This window comes from Camelus bactrianus, chromosome 1 (genome assembly GCF_048773025.1).
Source record: "Camelus bactrianus isolate YW-2024 breed Bactrian camel chromosome 1, ASM4877302v1, whole genome shotgun sequence".
NCBI classification, from domain to species: domain Eukaryota; kingdom Metazoa; phylum Chordata; class Mammalia; order Artiodactyla; family Camelidae; genus Camelus; species Camelus bactrianus.
In genome coordinates this window covers 26,549,717-26,570,531 of record NC_133539.1, presented here as the reverse complement: position 1 = coordinate 26,570,531, position 20,815 = coordinate 26,549,717, and the positions used below count along the sequence as shown (strand labels likewise).

The 20,815-nt window shown below is 35.9% G+C and overlaps 1 long non-coding RNA gene across 7 annotated transcripts in view; it reads left to right on the top strand.

The window, feature by feature from the left end:
- Positions 1 to 20,815, top strand: part of LOC105073195 (uncharacterized) — a 731,725-nt gene that overhangs the window by 611,974 nt on the left and 98,936 nt on the right. The window contains exon 7 of one of the 7 annotated variants that reach the window (XR_012506247.1): positions 11,640 to 11,834. The exons of the other annotated variants lie outside the window; for them this stretch is intronic. This is a non-coding gene — a long non-coding RNA (uncharacterized LOC105073195). Of the gene's footprint in view, positions 1 to 11,639; positions 11,835 to 20,815 lie in introns of those variants that run through there. 7 annotated transcript variants of the gene reach the window in all.

The window sequence follows — 20,815 nt, the reverse complement described above, 5'->3', positions numbered from 1 at the left end:
TATGAGATATTTCTCTGATGCTGTACTTTAAATGGGTATCTAGAAACATTGCTATGACTTTAAAAGAGAAAAGGGAAAAGGAGGGTTAAGTGAATTTGTTACATCGGTCTTTCCTTCTTGCCAGGTCCCTGCATTGTATCAGCGTCTATGATCAGCATCTGGATAGTCCCAGATTGAAGGTTAAAAAATGTGTAGAACAGGGATCTGAGGTGGTAACAGGAGTCTTCAGTTTAGACATCTTCCAAGTCTACCTTCTAATTTTCTGCTCTGAGTTAAGGACACAGGAGAGTTTTTGAATATAATGAAGATCTATCAACTAATTGGCCCACAGAGCAGATAACATTGATTTTGGTAAATTGTTGCCATTTCTCCACATTTGTGCTCTAAAAGATGATTTCTAGGTTTTTCATTCAAATATGAATTGACTCTCCAGTGCATAGATAAGCTATTTTTAACCGTATGCTCCAAAGAGGTTTTTGTATTTTCCTTTTAATACTCCCCATCTAATGAAATATATTATACAAATAGAGCTTAGTATGAAACATATTTCTGTATTTTCCCCTTACTTGCTCTTGGATCCCATTAAAAATTTAAAATATTGGGAAAAAAAACTCTTCCTTGAAATATTAAAATTACACTTTCAAATGCATAATAGAGTCAAAAACAATTTCCTCCAAGTTATTCAAAACAGTGTACTAACAAATCTCAATATTAAAACTAATGGGTTGCAATCAAAATAAATCAGCAAATAACAGTAATTAAAGCAAAGATGAAATATAGTACCAGAAATTCACAGCAGTATAATTAGCCGTTTTGTCCTGCCTTAAGAAGGTTTCTAAGATAATTAGCACGGCACATCCTAAAGTTTTATTGATCTGGTTAAATTTACTACTAACCAGTGCTCAGCAAATATATAATTTTCAGCAATAAACAAATATTAATGTGCTTGTTCTATTTTGATCTCTGCTTTAATTTTTTTGCATTGTAATGCTTTATTTAATACATAAATGATATTATGTGTAAGTTATAAAGAATAATAATATGAAGAATTATATTGAACCCACTACATAACTCCCCTAAATGGACTATGTCCTACAATTTCCATCTCCTTTGTGCCATTTTTTTCTCACAGCACCCTTCGAGATAATCACTATTCTACATTCTGTGTTCACCACTCCCTAGATTTTCTAGTTTCATCATGTGAGTGTATTGCTGGGTTTTGTTTGAGTTCTATAGTTGTATATAATATTGTTAAGTCATCCCCCGGGACTTGCTGTTTTGTCCTGATGTATCTTCATGTATCCCTGTTGTCATGTTGACCACAGTTCATTTCTTTTTACTGCGACATTGTCTCTAATTGTATGAATGTACCCCAGTTTGTTTATTTATTTGTTTGTCAATGTGATTTTGAATTTTTTCAAGTTTTGGAGGGATGTGTCATACTCTCTCTATTTTTATCCTCACAAACACTGCTTCTATGTTCTCTAGTGTCTATGTATAAACTGTTCATTAAGTGTCTATTTCCTCTTTATACTGGGCACACAGTTAAATAAGCATGTAACAGTTCTGGCCAATGAAATGTGAGACAAAGTATTTTACATTTAGGAGACAGCTTTCAAGAAGTATGTTTGCCCTTTCCATGTTCTCGTTCCCCTTCCACCAACTGATCACAGAAAATAGAGGCTTTAGAAGATGGGGAGGTTCACAAGCTCAGTCCCCAGGGTGAAATTTGAAACTGGACCCTATACACAGAGGGCAAGGAGAGACCAAAGGAAGAGGCAGACCAGGCCATATTGGTGGGTTGCAGATTTAATAAGCAAAGGAGCTTACATAGGAGGCTTGTCTTGAGCAGACACAAGAGTAGATCTCCCCACCATACCCTACTCCCTGCCAGAATCTTAAAAGCTTATATAGAGGACTTAACAGGGTTCAGTCAAGATGGTCTCAACAACACCTTAGTCTCTCAAGTTTGCATCCTTGAAATGGCTCCTAGTGATGGAAGGTTGAGTAGAGCATACATTCCAAGGACAGGGGATGGGTAGGGAGCCTCTCTGATTGCCAGGATCCAGCTCTTGGATCAACTGGCAGTCACATCCTCTCAACAACCGACAGTCTGAATGGTCATGCAGCACCCTCAGGGCAAGTGCTACATATTTGAATTATTTTTTGAATGAGAAATAAACTTCTAGATTATTAAGCCCATTTATACATTTTGTAATGTGCTTGTTAAAACTGTCAGTAGCCCTCTAACTCAGTGTTTCACTGAGCAAAATGTTTCCACTACCACACTCCCCAAGGAAGCATTTGACAATGTCTGTCAGAGCAGGGACCAGAGGAAGGTGAGGTATGACCTGAGAGGGCATGACTACCGACACCCTAAGCACCTCACTCCCAAAGCAGGTTGCTGCTGGAATCTAGTAAGTAAGGACCAGGGATGCTACTAAATCCCACAGTGCAGCCCCTGCCACAAAGTATCAATAGTGCCAAAATTGACAAAACCTGTTCTAATTAATACAAGCAAATAACAAATAAAAACTTAATAAATGATAGCAACCCTAAGGTAGCTTAAAATCTACACTTTACTAAATTTCTTCTCTAAAATTTCGTATTTCATCCAATAGTACAATAATCCAAATTCACAATATTAAGTAAAGACTGTGTCTTAAATGTGTGGCTTTCCACTTTTCAAATTAGGCAGATGCTCTTACAAAGTTTAAAATGCAAATGCACTGGAAAATATGACTCTATTTTTAAGAATGTTTTGAGAGATATATGTATATATATGTATGTGTGTGTGTATATAAAATTTCACCAATCAGATCAGGTACTGAAATATAAATGCTAATCTTTGGTAATCCATAAAATGGTGTGATGTGAAGAAATATATTGGATTATTCTACTAGGAAAATTAAAATGGACAAAGCATGACATAAAAGGTAAAAACAACTTGCTATCCTAATCTGCCCGTATTTTGCCATGTGCCTCCGACATGTCATTCTAACATGAAGTCCTGGGTCAGCTAAGCTTCAGGGTTGCTGTCTGCCCAAACAGTAATCCGATTTATTAATTTTCCTGGCTGGCCTAAGTGTTTGGCTCCAAATCAGGTTCTCTTCCTGGTTTTGTGCATCCATCGCTACACTTGCTTGGCCAGTTCCCATTTCATATTTATTATCTCCAGAGGCTCCAAAGGGAGACAAGACAAGACAGCAAAGCAGAAACTCTGGGTTCCAATGTGATTTTTACCATTTTCTAAAATCAAGACCTTGAATGAGAAAAAAACCTTCTTGTGATATATTTTCCTGTCTGTAATTTGATGATAATAGGATCATGTGAGGGACAAAAAGAAGTAATATATGTGAAACACTTAGACCCATACCTGGAATGTAGTAAACACTTTTTTTAAAAGTCAGCTTGATTATAACGGTCTTTATTGCTTTCCTTGCTCTCATGTTTTGGGATTTTCTTATTCCTGTCTGTATGCCTGCTTGATTTATTTTTCACTGATCAGTTTGCTTTCTAGTCATCCTCTATATGAATATCTGCTCTGTCTTTGGTTTGCTCTTGTGTCGTACGATAGATTCATCAAGCAAATGTCGCCTGGTTGCCTAATATGTTCTCCTCTGGTTAAGGCAGTGAACAAAACAGACAAACCTCCTTGCCGTCATAGAACTTGCCATAGAATGTGCTCCACTCATATCTTGACTCATGACATGATTGCTGGACTCTTGATTTCTTCCCCATGGCTGATCTGATTTTCTTACTGGAACTCTTAACTTTAGTGAGTTCTTTAGCTAGCCTCACTATGCCTTCTAACCTTCTCTGCTATAAACCGATGAGAAGAGCTGACCGAGTCTGGACATTGGTTCTAGTTCCATGAGTTGCAAAAATTACCGCATGGAAATGAAAACCAAGGAAGTGCTGTGTAGCCATTTGCCTGATACACGAGACAGATTTACTTGGTGTCTTCTCACCAGAGTTGGTGCAGATAAAAAGTACTAGAGATAGAAGACCACATGAAATGACCAAAACCTATCCAGAGGAAATTTTAGCATGTAAGTCTAAGCACTGTCAATTACTGGGATCAAAATAAGGACCTTTTGTATGCTGTTGGACATAGGGTACTTGGAAACCTTTTTGTCATCTATAGATGTACTAAAGGTATCCCTAGTCTTCTGACATTGTTTCTGTACGATATTGTTGTCCAGGATCGCAGTAAAAAATGCCATTTTTAATTATATTTTTGGTGACTATATTAAAGGTAAAAATGGGCTGGATAGAATGTATGTCAGATAAAAATGCATGAATGAGCATTATTACGACTAGTAGAAGGTGGAAATCTTCTATTACTGTGCAGCTACATAAGAGTTCATTTTATTTCCTAGCTTATGTTTTATGTCTTTTAATGTTTTAATTTTGAAAAATACCCTAGGAAAATTACACAATGGTTTTTAAAAATGAATAATCATACACTTTCTACATCATGAATATAGAGCCTTAAAGTTATCTTTGAAGCAAGCAGAAGTCCTTTAATTTGCCACCGACTAATGCCATATGCCTTTTCAAGACACAGGGGAGGGATTAACACTGTGTAGGGACATGTAAACAGAGAAAATCAGTCACAGGTGCTAGGGCATAATAATGATTGCCTTCCTATGAAATCATAATCCTGATGTTCCTCAGATAGGAAATAAGGTTCCTCTTGGGAACATAAAATCAAGTTTTGTAACAGTTACAGGCTATTTTTCAAATGAGTCGATGAAGGAAGACCCATGAATGAATCCGTGATTCCTATCAAAACAGTTGTGTTATGTTATAAGGGTACCGAGCACAGAAACCTAGTCCGTGAAACTTCTGAATTTTGACAGTAATGAGAAAGTGAAATAATAACTCAGTTATGAACAACGGCAGTTTTTCATTTGTTTGCTCCTAATATGAACACTACATATATTTTCTGTCATATTTCTATAAATATTAGCATATTTCAAAATAGCTATTTTAGTTTATATGTGGAAATTACTCTCTAATTTCTAAGGGCTCAAAACTAGTAATATTTAATAGTGTTACATTATCTAATTGAGTTGCAGTACTTTGTAATCTCACATATGTGAAATTTATGTACGCCAAGGATTAGACTAACTTACCTCCCTTGATCCAACTAGTTCAACAATGACTTTTATTAGTTATTTATGCAGTGAATGAATGCACTACGGGAAGAGTTTGGTCATGTTAGAGAACTTATGAGCCGAATGACTGTCTAAGATATGACATGGGAATCTCTTGCCCTGTCAATTACAGAAATTGTTTTTAAATTATACTGTAGACTGGAACCGGCCTTACAGAGAGCAGTAAAGACACTTTCTAAGCATCAGAGGCCACTAACTCTGGATTATGTGATTTAGCTTTTAGTAAAATCAGACATAAAGAGGTAGTACAACCAAAGCTGTTTTTCATCCCATACAGAAAACCATACAAATTTCATCTGGTTTTGGATATTCATGTGAAATTTGAGCAACCTAGGTTACATACAAGCCTATAAATCTATCTTTGAAATAAGAGTTTCAATATTTTATTACAAGGACGTGTGAAATTCTAGAACCTTGTCCATCTAGGGCCTGAATTTGGCTCATTGTGGAACTTTTAAAAGCACCCTGTCCGAACTACCCTTGGTTGAACTACCCTTCTCCACCAACTGAAAATTATGGATGCAGCATTTAAGAATGCTTCAGGAACAAGCTATGTTTAGTCAGTGCTCCTGTAATTCCTTTAAAGCACTCAAATTTTCCAATTTTTTAACTGAAAATATACAAATTTTTTTTTTACATTGAGTTTCTCTTTCATTATTTTACTAACTTGGCAAGAAAAAGGATGGAAGGGTTCTTCGGGTTAGTGAAGCTTCTCTTCTCAAGTGGAAAATGGGGTGTAGGCTGTTGTCAATAAAGTATGAGAGACTGGAGTCAATCAAAGACAGCAGCTGAAGCCAATAACGTAGTTTAAAATAGACTCAAACTACTATGCCTGCCTTTCATTGCTTTTGATTTGTCTCAACAAAATTTGCATTTAAACATGGTAAGATTAGCTTGCTTTGCTACGCTTCATATAAAAAATACTTCTTTCCCTGCACAAAGGAAGTTTAATGTCTTTTCTGACTTTAATTTCCATTAGACTGAATTACTACGGTGTCTGTTGGTGTTTTGCATAAACATTCAGTAGTTACGGTACAAAAATGTATGTGTGTGGTCATCCTAAATAAAAAGTAAATATTTGTTTCAAAAATAGTAGTTTAATTTGTGTTAAATATTTATCTCTCATCTACAGCAGCCAGATGTAACCTAGGGTTAGTTTCTACCCTGCATTTAAATTTTAATTAGCATGCTTCCTTTAATGCCCGATTGTCCACAAAAGACAATGCACCTTGCAATTTAAAATATTAATTTAGACCACATTTACTGTAGATTTATATGCTAACGTTTTACTATTAAGCCATTTCAAAGCAACAATATTGACGTGTCAATATAGTTTACATGAAAGAAAATGTTTTCAAAGTGAGGCTATTTAGCTCTCTCTTAATAAAATGATCACTTCTTAGATTTAAAAGTTTTCTTAAAGAATTAGGAAGTGTCCATGATAACAACATAGCAATATTCTTCTATTAGAAAATAGTCAATGAGTCAATGTGTATATGATAAAGAAACTAAAGCAGATCAGTACTGGTAAGTTTTACAACGTCAAACTGTCTAACTATAGACTAACTGGAGGAAGAACAAGTATTCAAATTGATCGTGTGCTAGAACTATGTATTTCAATGTTAAGTTTTTATAATCTTCAATTTCAATTTTCCTTAATAATATTTGAGATGTCATCTTTTCTTGAAATTGCCTAAACATGTTTTTGAATGTTAAACTGATTCTAAATTTATTAGGATAAAATCAAGACTTATGTAAATTACATGAAGCAGAATGGCAAATGTTAAGCCAGTCACTGACGTTTCCACTTGCAGAAGAGGAGGGATGAGGGGGTAAGGGAGGACATCTAGTTTGACTCTATGTGGCTGAAAGCCGCTAAGATAATCGGCAACTTTCCTGTTGTAGTGCCCGGGCTGGGTCTCCAGTAAGTTCATTTAAATCATCCCACACAGTGAAGTTTATCCATTTATAACACACTTAAATCTGGGAAATCCTCAGCTCCATGCCATGAACAGCAGGTCAACTGAAAATCACATCGGAAATTCAAAATAAACAAGGAAAAGACCAGTCAATCTTAAGCTTGTTAAGTGCCTTTTTATTGATTGTATTTAATTCCTTCAGCGTGAATCCAAAGGACAAAAACTGGTCCTGTGGCTTTTCCTCTTTCATTATCCCAAACAAGAAAGGAAGGATCGGATCAGATAGAGAACAGGAACATAAAATAGCTGTTTCTGCAAAAATGATCACCTTCCTCATAGCTTCATAATTTACTCCCAGTCCATAAGGTCCTCAGTTCCAGTGACTGGGATGATGGATGACTCCACTTCGGCTACAACCGGCGACCGTGCTGCAATGTATCTCTCCGCAGGATGTACAATAGAACAAACGAACCAGCAGGATGGAGTGGCACGCGGGAGTGCCAGGGGAATTCTCTTCAGTGGAAGAGTAGATAGTGATTCCCTGGAATTATGTAAAATACAGCTTGTAAATATTGCTCCCATTGTGGACACGTGCATGTGCAACTTGACAGAAAAGGGCAACACTGGCATAAAAGAATGCAAAAATATTTTCCACTTCAGTGCCCGTGTTTTTTCACATGGCCAGATTTTGCATTAAACAAAGCTCCCGCTCCATGCTTAGTGAATTGTTAAGAAGGTAAATATATATATATATTTGAGGACAGAGGGAAACCACTTATGGTTTTATCATTGATACTTAGTTTATTCCGAAGCTTGTAATTCAATACTAAAGTAATGCTAAACTGCTTGATAATACTTGCTTAGATCATATTTTTAGGATCACCTCCGTATCTCTTTATAAGTCAATACTAAATTTTAACTGAAAAAATTAGGATGTGAAACAATAACCAGCAAATTAACAAAAGAGACTTGAATTTCCAGACTATTCAGGCGGATGTGTTCACATCCATCCTTGTCCTGTGCAGCTTGCATAGGAATGAAAAATTCTAACTAACCATACTTCACACATTCTCCCACAATCTAACAGAATCTAAAACAGAATGAGGCTAAATGTTTATGTTCTGAAAGGACTTTAAGAGCTAAGACCTCTCATCAGCAAGGAGTAAGAGTGATTGTTAGCAGTTCGTCGAGTTGCTTGCAACTAGCAAGAAAAACTCCTTGGCCACTCTTACAGTCAACTTCCAAACTGCTTTTGCCAGATTCTTCTTTGTCTTTTTCATTTGAAAACTTCTGTTCCACAGGCGGATGTTTGGCAGCGTGTCTGTTTGTTTTTAATTTTTATGCAAGTAACCTCTCTTCTACCTCCATACTAGCAGTGCCGGGGCAAAAATGAAGTCAAACTCACAAAAAGTAGCGTACCAGAATTCCAGGTACCCAGCTCCATACAGTCCTGCCACATTTCATTTATCTAGCCATAAAATAGACTGTGTGTGTGTGTGTCTGTGTGTGTGTGTGTGTGTGGCGGGGGGGCGGGGTGTTAGGAATGGGAGATAATCCATAATTTTACTTAAAGTGATTGACCCTCATGACAGATGCAGTGACCTTTATAAGATAATGAAACCAAGACATGGATTTCATATTTTACCTATTGAAATAATTTAATTTTTTAAAAAACTTTTGTGGGTTTTTAACTTTTTTTTTTGCTCGGAAAAAAGTGACACTGAAGGAGAGATGTTAATCATAAAATTATATTTGGTTTATCTTTTATTCTCAGGAAAGAGATTTGAAACAACACTTCTGCTTGAGAATGTGCACTAGAACTCTTTGCTTCAGCTTCTCAGAACATAAAACTACACACTAAACTAGTGTTTCCCATTGTGTGCTATTGTTAGGTAGTTAGATAAGTGGGGGCACCGGGCAGACAGGTGGAGCAGAAGGAGGTTGTTCCGGACAATGGTGTTACACCTGCCTCCAGCATGAAGGGACTTCACTTCTTCTAAATGAGTGCCAGCAAGAAACTGATTAGAACCCAACAGCCACGACTGCATGGTAGCAGAAAGGATTTAACCAGATATGACCCAATACTCATTGTATTATAATTAACATTGCAGTTTAGCACCCCCCGCCATGGGCTTTTCTGTGTACACCATGGATAAGGACATGCACAAAAGGGTCAAGCATGACTTAGCACTCCAGGGACAAGAGCATCAATCAATCAAGAGACCACCTCTAAGCGAGGGTGTAAGAGAAAGGGGAGGCAGACACCACTGCTCTTCCTCCCTTGGATCAGCTCACTTCCTGTTCTCAGAGGTGTACTTTTGTAATAAATCTTGTAAACTCCTTTGCTACAGAATGCACCGTCTTCCTGCTGTAAACTTATCTTTCGGGTATGGCAAGAACTGAGGTCTTTACCTTTTGGGGTAATACTATAAACTGCTATTATTTGCTTTAAAAAAGTGTTCTATGATCAAAAAGTTTGGGAAACACTTGATAAAACAAAGCTAAATAGGTATCTTTACTGTCCGCTTTCACAGAGCCTTTCATATGCTCACATGCATCGTAAATATCAAGAAATGGATATTGGATGCAATTTTTCTCAGGTATATTTGAAAACATTTGTTTTTGTTTAAAACCTATTAATATCCTGAGAAATTTACATTATACAAAGCATATCTTGAAAAAATGCTACTTGAATGTTGCATTCATAAGCACAACCGATCATTGATCTTGTATTTTAATCATCATTGTCCATCTTCTGATACAATGCAATGCTACAAACAGTGCAAAAACTCTCCAATTATGTGTTACATTTTCTTTTCCTTCTGCTATTTAATAGAGTTAGAACCTTGTCTATGTAATCTATTTCTTTATCTGCAAAACTTCTAAATAGGCTGATGACCCTTGGTGACTAAAATGACCTACCTTGAAGGAACTAACTCCTCTATGATATAGCTGTGGGGATTATGTTTTATAATCTACAACTCTGGATCATTTCCTGCCCACTTTCTAAGAGAGATTCTTCCCATTATCAACTGTAAAAATACATGCAGTTTTGAGCTTTAATTTAAATTGATGATTATTAAAATTCACCTTCCCCTTTTCATTTGACATTCAGAGACTCAAAGTCAGTGAAGGAAGGGGACATATTGTAGTGAAAATAGCATTAAACTGAAAATCAAGGGACCAGAGTTTAACACTAATGACAGTATAACCCTGGGCAAGTCAGTTTCAGGGCCTCAGTTTCACATATGTAAGATGCAGAGTGTGGATTCATATATGAGAATCTTTCATTCTGAACATGCAATGGGAAACCAAATCTTAATAAGTATTAAATTACGGTGGCTCTTTCTTGCACGTATGAGCCATTGCAACTGGAAGTCATTGAAAACTAAAATTGTATTTTGTTTTTAACTTTTACTTAAAATATAGAAACGGAAATAGACTATGATATTATAAGTCTGTTTAGTAAAACCTTGTACAATCAAGGCAACTTTTCTACCCTACTTCTGTAGTCAAAATTTTATAGATAAAAATATGCGTTGTTTATTACAAATTGGGTTAAGATCAGAGACTTTTGCTTTTAGCATAACTATTAGTCTATAGGCTCTTTTCTCAAAAGCAGTCTTTAGTCTAATAGATTCAGAATTGAATTGCATATCTTTCAACTCATCAATCTACCAACACAAAGCTTTTTTAGTGCCTTTCTGTTTCAAGAAGAATGTGTACCTACTTGTTAGAAATCTTGGCACCATTTCTCTTCTGTATGTAGAAGATATAATAGCTTGACATTAAAAGAACTTAGCTTCAACAAAATATACCCATTAAGTGTCACAGCCAATTCTTCTTGGCAAAGAAAAAAAAGGTATGAAAAGAGAAAACTGTAAGTTCGTGAGGAGAACACAAATTAAGCCTTTTAAAATTCCTTTGGTTTAACAACCTATGTTTCATCCATTGTTCAGTAAAAGACATTCATTACATTTTTTATGATCCGTTGCTATAAAATTTTTTTTATTTTAAATGTTTTAAGTGTGTCAGTTTTACCCTTCCAACATACATGTGAAACGCTTTATACTATTAAAATATTTTAAGGGAAAACATGACCTTGAATGTTTTTGAAACTGTACTACAAAATTTGTACTTTAGGAAGTATTATGACCAAAAAAATAAGATTAAAATGTTTGCAACTTCCAGGACTTATGAAGGAAGGTTTAGAGCAACTCTAAGTGTAGAAACAAACGTATTTCTTCCTGAAAAGGGTAGAAAGTATTTTACTTAATTGGTGGGGTAGAAACACATACCTTTCATTTTGAAAACGGAGGACAAATGTTTTACTTAATTTGTTGGAGCACGATAGTGTGGATGTGTGGATCTGTTCAGGTTCTTGTTTATCATTTCACTTCTACCTCATTGAGGCACAATTACCAGGATTAGAGGCTATAGTAAGCTTGCTGAAGATGATAGGTATTTAGTTATTGCTTTAGGGCACGCAGATGGACTCCCCAGAGCCGTGAAACACTGAGCCTCATTCTACCTGCAGGCACCAAGGCAGGTGTGCAGCGCTGATGGGGCAGCTCCAAATGGAACATACCACAGGTGATGCTAATTAAGGAAGCCCGGGGACTCTGAAGGAGCACACAGTTTATTGCTGATGGTGGAGTGCCAAAGGTTAGTGAAAAGCTGGATTGTCTGCTGGCCCAGGGAAGATAAGAATACAAAGGGCACAGAAATGGATTTGAATACAGGCACTTATCCAAGTGCCTTTTAAACTACAGAATGCTGCATATAACGGTGTGCTTTTAGCAGTAAAATTAGGAGTCCTTGTATGAATGTGCTAATTCATTAACATCAATTTGTGTCACCATTTAAGTAGGCTCATTTTTTTTTTGTCATGAAGAGGGAGCATCAAGAAAACATTAAACCAACCTCAAATGAGCTATGATTAAAATGAAAATCAGATGTATCATGCCATTTTAATAAGTAGTTTTATATAGTGCAATTTTACCGCCACATGAAGAAAAATTATTTTAATTTTGATAACATATGAATTGAATAAATCTCCATCTTCCCCAGATTTACCAGTTATTTTTAAAATATATTTATTTGGAGAATGATCACTCCATTCCACAGAACAATGGAATTGCATTTTTATTGGCATTATCATCAAATGGTTAATTCTAATAATGATAAATCAGAATTAATTCAGGTTGAATTTATTACAGATAATTTTAAGTTTTATATATGCCTCATTATTAGATATATTTCCTTTTTAATTAATGTAGCTAGGAAAAAATATTGCCTAAAGGACAATGAGTCTTTAAAATAAGGAAGACATATAACGTGAATATTACAGATTTCAGCATGTTTCACCATAGAGCAGCTAGTTGATGATGAACTGTATATAGTCACCTAAAGTGTAGGTGGCAATATAATTGATCATTATAAAATTTAATTAGAGTAAAGTGTGTTTTTGTTATCTTCTGTTGCTCAACAAACTACCCTAACATTTAATGGCTTAAAATCAGTACTGTTTTTATTTGCTCAAGATTCTGTGGGTCGGGAATTCAGGAAGTGGCTGTACTTGACCAGGCAGGTTTTATTTTTCTATTTCTTATGGCATTTCCTAGGATTACTCATTTGACTGCATCCAGCTGGGTTATCAGCTATAAATTCAGTTCCATGGGGGTGAGCGGGAACTGGAATTGTAATAGGGAAGAACAAATCTGACTCCATTTTAGATCTGTTCCTTTAGTTCTAACCCTGGGCTCTATTTCCTGGGCTTAGTCATGCTGATTCTGCACCTTTTGTAAAAGAATGTTGCCTATAGCCTGAAATATACAGGATACAGCCTGAAATGTACAAGATAGCCCATCCTCAAGTCTCTGACCTTTAAGGGTATAAAACTTTTCCATTCATATGGAGATAAAAAGTTGCAGAACGAAGAATAACATTTGTCCTGTTGGGAGGTTTGCAGGAACATTATGACCTAAACTACACAGAATCCCGCAAGAACTAAGGATTCTGACACCAAGAAGTTTGCAACAACTAAACACACCCCCTCCCCTTTTTAGTATAAAAGGAGTCTTAATTTTGACATGGGGAAGATGGTTCTCCAAGACATTAGTCTGCCATCCTCTGGGTCTGCTGGCTTTCTGAGTGAAGTTATTATTCCTTGACCCAACACCTTATCTCCCAATTAACTGGCCTGTCGTGTGGCGAGCAGAACAAATCTGGACTTAGTAACAGAATGTCCAGGTGGATTTATTCACCTGTATGGTATCTCAGCTGGGGGCTGCCTGGATATATATCTCTTTCTCTCTCCATGTCATCTTTCCAGTAGAAAAGTCTTTGCCTGGCAGATAAGGACTCCAAGAGAGGAACTGGTGGCTGCACATGAGGCTTGGCCTCAGCGGTTACAGTAGCATTTCCACCACATTCTCTTGGTCAAAGCCAGTTCACTACTCATCTAGACTCAAGGGACAGAAAAAATAGACTCAAGCTTGATGTGGGAGTAGAAAGGGAGCTACTACTGTGGCCCTCTTTAGAAACACAATCTAATTCAGTTTACTATCTTTTGGTTTGCTATCCAAAAATACCATATATTTTATAGAATAGCATCTTAAATTATATTAGACCTTACAGAAATTACCTACAAAAGAGAGGTGAGCAAGATTTTGAAATAATTCCTTGGTAAATATATAAATTTGAAATCATTATGAAAAATAGTGAAATAGGAAATCAGAATCTGTACCCTCCATGCCCTGAGAGATCCATTTCAACAAGAAGCATGTGTTCACCACTATGAAACTCAACCTCAGTGCACCTGGCCTCTCAAAGAAATCTAAACTGGAATGAATGAGATAAACTGTTACGTGTGAGAATTTTTACCCCACTTACGAATGGCTTTTATTTAGAAACAAACTCCTAACATCTTGCCAAGCCATATTATGGCCTTGCTCATGGCACTGGAGAGTGGTCACTTCAAGGATTTTCCAGCCAGGTATCATTGAAATCATGGTGACGTCAGTTTCCTAAGGGACTTTAAGGCCTAACTTCTACACCCAAGGGATGAAAAACATTTTTGTCTTAAGAGACTTTTGCAAAGAACAGAACTGAAAAAAAAGTGAACTTTAATTGAAATCAAATGCTCTTTCCTTTATGGGTATCTATTCTTTGTTCTGAAAGGCAATAAAACAAAATTTATTGCAAGAAAAGAATTTGATGTTCATATATTTCAACACTTTCGTTTCATTGGTTAAAACAGGAAAGCATTGAGAGGTGGAATCTTGTTAGAGTCAAAGAAGTAACAAATTGACAAGCCTGGATTAGAACCCAGGAATTTTAATTCCATTCCTTTCCAGCTCCCAAGGCACCAGACTGCCTCACACAACTTGTGTCTGTCATAAGTCAGGGATCTCTGTCTAGGTCAGGGATCAGCAAACCATGGCCTGAAGGCTAAGTCCTGCCCTCTGTTTTGTGGAGTCCATAATAAGAATGTTTCTTTTCATTTTGAAAAAGTTGAAAAAAAAAAAAGAAGAAGAAAAATGTTTTGTGACATGTCTTGAAACATACAAAATTTAGATATTAAATGTTTATAAATAAGGCTGTATTGGAACATAGCCACACTCTTCCTTTTACGCATTTCCTGTGGTTGTTCTCACACTGTGAAGGCAGAGTTAAGTAACAGTGACGGAGCTCCCTTTTGGTCTGAAATACTTACCATCTGGCTCTTTAGAGAGAAAGCCTTCCTCGCCCTGCCCTAGGTTTTTTTCCTTCCTTTTAATTTATTATCTGTTGTCCTTCCCTTCCCCGCCCCCTCTATCTTTTCTCTCCAACCCCCTGCCCTCTTTCTCTCTCTTTTTCCCTCTCTGTCATTTTGTTTCTTTCTTTCTTCATTTCTTCCTTTTGTTCATCTCACACATCTTCTTTATGATACCAACCCCTTCAGCTTTTCCTTTGACTTTTACACATACTTATATCCTATGCAGGTTCTTTACATGTAATGTACTCAAATACTCTGTCCAAGTGTTTTTTTTTTCCCAAAATGACATTCATCCTCATAAGCAGACATTTGTTTGCTTGTTATATACACAAAGAAATTCAATCAAAAGTCTCTTGTCAACATTTCAAAATTCACCTAAACCAGAAACATGTTCAACCCCACCACGTCAACTAGAACAGAACGTTATCTACAAGGTAGGTTTCCCTTCAGTGTTTCCCTTTCAGCGATGTCTTCCCTGACCACTTCAGTCACAGTGCACAGACCCCCACGGTTCCTTCTTTTCCTCCCTAATTTAACTTCTTCACTGGGCATATAGCTGAAACATATAATTTGCTTACCTGTTTGTTATTTGCCCCACCAGAATGTAAGCTTCACAAGGTCAGAGATTCATATCAGTTTTGTTTACTGCTATACCCCAGGAACCCGGGACAAAATAAGGAGTCACTCACTATTTCTTGAATGAATCTTGGGCTTTTCAACACATACAACAAAGTCTTGATGAAATAACAGACTTAATTACTTGAACAAAATTGAAATGAGAAATTTTTAAATTTTAGAATAAAGAATAGTCATTTCCAAAACTGGAAAACTAAATTGTGAGGATTTTTCCCAAAAGAACTCTACATCTCTAAACTGAAATTATAGTTCCATTTTCTGTAATAAAATAGGGCAGAGTAGAAACAATTTAGTTGTTTCAACTATATCTTAAAATATTTAATGTGCTTAGGTAACAAGACAATGCCTTAAAAAAATTCACTGACCCCTTTTAGATGCCAAGAAATAGTGAAAGAAATGACAAGTATTGGGAGAAAAGAGAAATTTATATAGTCTGAAACTATCAGAGAAATTGGAAGAATGATGGCACGAACATTATTTTTCTTAATCCATGGTTCCAAAAGTGTCTTTATAGTGAGAAGATTCAGTTCAGAATCAGGAATTTACTTGTCACACCTAGTTTCTTCAGTTTGGAACAACGCATCCATTTGTCATTGATTTCTTGACCTTGATACGTTTGAAGTATACAGATCAGTTATTTTGTAGAATGTCTCTCTTCTGGATTTGTCAAATGTTTCTTCATGATTAATATCAGGTTACGCATCTTTAGCAAGAATGACATGGAAGCAGTGCTATTTTCTTTTCATTGCATTCCATCAAGCATTGCATGATTTTGATTTGTCCCGTTGTTGTTGAGGATAAACTGTGACCACTTGTTTAAGGTGACATCTGCCAGCTTCTCCATTGTAAAATTACACATCTTCCCTTTCTTACTGGTAAGGATTTGAGACAGGAGTAGAGTAAGTACTGTGAAACTATGTAAATATCATGATCAGATTCCTCATCAAAGTTTCAGTTTGTTCATTTATTAATCTGTTAGTATGGATTATGGTTTCCTAATATATTCATTTAGCATAATCCATTACTATCATTGTTTATTTTGATACTCACTGTGTACATTTTTTTGTCTAGTGGGAGCTCTTAGAGTTGGCTATTGTGTTATTTTGATGTTTCCATCACTCTCTTGAGTATGTCATTGCTTTCTGATATAATAGCACATTTCATGTTCATTTTATACTTTTCATTCCCTGCCTGGTATCATTTCCACATTTCCATCATTTCTATTTCCATCAGTTCCACTGTTTCCAGTTCCTCTCAGTGGATAGAACTCAGGGATACGTGTATGTATATCATGGCTTCTTTCCCATGTGAGGCTCTGCACACCCACCAAATCCATGTTACTCCATAATTAAGTTACAGTTTGTTCTCCTAGAGCATTCACAAATGCAATTAGTCATTCGCTCTTTCAGTAAAAGAGGTGAGTGGCCAATTTCACCTGCAATTAACCAATTACCTCATGGTTTCATTTGCTATGCTTGAGTCCATGTGTTTTTAAACATTGTTTGTACTGCATCCAAAACACCCAAAGGAAAGTCAGGGACAATTTTTCAAATCCTGGATTAATGCACTTGAGGCAGCATATCCTTTCTCTAAACTGGAGACTAAACGATTAGAAATGAAAATGACACAATTAGATTTTTCTTGTTATTATGAAACAAAGAATCCTCACATAGTGCAGAATTGCAGAACAGAATATCAACATCAGTGTCTGCAAAGCTCACTGGCTTGTGCAAGGGCTCTCATTTCATAGACCATTTGTTGCAGTATCTCTACTAAGTCAGCAGATTTTAAGAAATGAATAACAGTACTCTTACTTTCTTTTCCTTTTCTGTTTTTAAGGTAAATATACACATAGATAGATGACTGATGGATAGGTGGATAGATAGGTAGGTAGATGATAGATGTGATTGAAAGGGGCAGCTGCTAATTTTTGATTGTTTTCTTCTTGATGCATTTCACCCACAACTCAGATATTTCATTTTCAGTAAGAATCCCACCTCAACTCTATAATTAAAACAACTTAAATTCAAATTTAAGATAGGAAGAGAATAATTGTTTCTGTGTTTCTCTCTGGTCCCTATCCCTGAGCTCACCAAGATCTAACCCTACACCTGGTACTCAGATCCTTTTCAGTCACAAGATTTAGATTCTTCTATTCTAGTAACTTGTATAATAAAAGTGAGGGAATGACTATCTGTAAATGGTTGATTGTGCCACTGTGCTCTTGAAAATTGCTGCCTTGCAGGCACCATGAGTCACCTTGGCCATTTACCATGTAATGGATCTTTCTTCACCTGAGAAAAATGAAATTTGATCAGCTTTTCTAAGAAAGCATCTGAGTACATGGCTTGGGATAGTTCATTTCTGTGATAGTTTTCTAAACATTATAGCAATGGAGAGAAGAAAAGCATGAGATATTCAGAGTGTTGCTACATAGCTCTATCTCATGAGAGTTAGAAAATATGAAGATTTTAGTTTAAATTATTTGAAACTATTTAAGAATTTTTTTTAAAAGCTTATTCTCATCTCACATTTCATAAAGTTACTGGCAGTTCACTTTTTAGTCAGAAAGGATAGAAGAGTCTTCAGAATTTGCCTGGCCAGGTCACCTCTTTTAAATGGATGGTAGAAGTCTGAATGTGTTGTGTAAGACTCAATCTATATTCTGGATGGAGAGGCCCCAACTTCCCATTGATTTAAACATGCTTACGGAATGAAAACTCAGGAAGTCCAAAGTCTAACAGGAGAGGCAAGCATGTACTCAATAATCTAGCAAAGCAGATTATGATAAAGTAATTTAGCAAAGCAGATTGTGATAAAGTAATTAAGCATAAAAAAAAATAAGAAAATAAGGAGAATGGAATATGACCAATTTCATAGTGGCGATACATAAGACATTGACATGCAGAGTGGTAGAAAGGCGTTTCTTGAATAGTTAAGAGAGATACAAAGTCATCCTTTGAAGGGAAAATAGAGGAGCCAAGGCACAAAGATGTGGGAAATGCAAGTATTTGGACACACTAAGTAATCATTCACTCAATAATGCTCAAGCACCTCTTTTACAGAATAAAGACGGGCACGATACTCCTTCCCTTGAATGTGGGAGAGCTCTGCTCTCTGACTATATTTTGTATAGTATCCTTTAGCAGAATTTATACTGTGCTGGTTTCCAGGCCTAGGCCTTAAGAGACTAGCAGCTTCTACTTCCTGCCTCCTGGAATAACTGCTCTTGGAACCTATTCCCATGCTGTAAGGAAGCCCAAACAACAATGTGAAGCAACCCATGTGGAGCGGAATCAAGGCACAACAACTCCAGCTGAGCTCCAAACTGATGGCCAGCACTGACTCATACACCGTATGAGTAAACCATCCTCGACAGGTATTCTCCAGCCCAGTCAAACCGAAAGAGCTTGATCAGAGATGGCCAACCCCACTAATTCTTAATATGCTCATAACACAGATTTATTAGTAAAATAGTGCATTGTTTATGTTTTAAGCCACTGAGATTTGTTGTAATATGTTGCAAAATCAATAGATAAGAGAACAACTACCTATATACTAAGACTGTACCTGGGGAAGAAACTGACACATTTAAGTCTTATGTTCATGAAGTTTACAGGCTTGTGCAGTGCAGGTGGAAATGGGTGTAGGTATGGAAGAGAGTGGGATGTAATAGAACATGAGTTGAGAAAAGTAAGCTTATTAGTGATTATATTGAGAATGCAGGGGCCTTAAAATGTAGAATAAATATTTATAAAAATTTTTAGATGTGAATGTAAACTATTGAAATTTTCTAAGTGGAGTCATGCTTTAGAACAGTGAAGGTGATGTTAGTGTTTGGGTTCAACTGGAGAAGCAACACTGAAGGTAGATTTACTATTTAGGAGACCCCAAAAGCCCAGAAAAAGGAAAAAGGTAATGAGATCCTAAACCAGAGTCGAGAGGATGGAAAAGAAAAATTAGGTTTGAGTGATACTCTCACATCTCCATGAAGCAGACTGTATCTGTTTTGTTAATTCGTATACCCAATTTCTTAGAACACTATCTAGTACACAACAGTTGCTCAGTATCTATTTACAGAACAAATACAAGTTTAAAAAATAAATAAATGTGACAGAAGCCAAGATATCTGTTAGGAGAGTTATATTTTCATTTGGTTCAACTCACCTCTTGACAACCCAGCAGAAATCTAAGGTAGTCAAGTCTGCCATAACTCCATGCCTCTCTTCCAAAGATATAGATCCATGAATTGCTTTAAATAAGGATAAAGGAAATGCATCCCTTGACTATGTGTCTATCCAAAGTGAACTTATCTAAAAGACAACTTTGGGCTACGTGTACAGCAAATAGTTTAATCTGCACTACACTTAATTTCTAGCCCTTCCAGCCTCCTGTATTTTGTTTTTGTATGTTTCTTTGTTTTTATTTTCTTAATATATTTGAGGATATTTATTTGTAGTGATCATGTAGGAGAAAATATAATAAATAAATGTAAAGAAGAATATTTTATTCACACTCTTCCCAGAGCAAAAGGCAAAAGAGATATAACAATAACCAAAATATAAAAGGACCACATAACTGATACTATATGGTAGTGTATTTTCTTATGGAATTCTCATTAGTAGGCTAACCTATTGCCTTCTTCATCAAAATTCCCTGACAGTATATTTGTTTTTGGATGAGTAAAAACAATAATCTAATATTTCCCAATATACAAAAGAGTATTGCTGTAGGATCTATATTCACTGGACTCTAAAAATTCTATATAACTAAAATGACAAAAAAGACATTAGCTGAAAAGAACTGGGAAACTCACCCAATGTAGTCATTCATACGTATCTAGTTACTTAGTCTAGATAGTGAAAATGAAAGAACCCAACAAAGGCTAAAAAGATAAGAAAGCTGTGTATTTATATCTTAACCTAATAATGGACCACCAACTGCATGTGTGGAAGTTCACTGAGTATTATTTAATATTGGGGGATTATTTACACTAGTATTTTGTTTATAACACTGATTTGTTTTGCATCTATATATTCAAATTCATCTAAAATAAAATTTATTTTACCTGTTATTTAGAAAAAAATAATTGGTAACTGTTAGCCTAAGTGCAGTCTTCTTAGTTTAAAAATTTTAATTAAGAATATAATCTTGTGTGTTTAAAATCATATTTCAAAATAGCTGTTTGACAAAACTTAATGTCTCTATGTTCTTTTAAAAAGTGTACATTTCCATATATTTAGTTTTTAGATGTTATGAGGGAAACATCACTGTATCTGGAAGCCATATGCCAAAAATGTTCAGTTATTATCACTTTC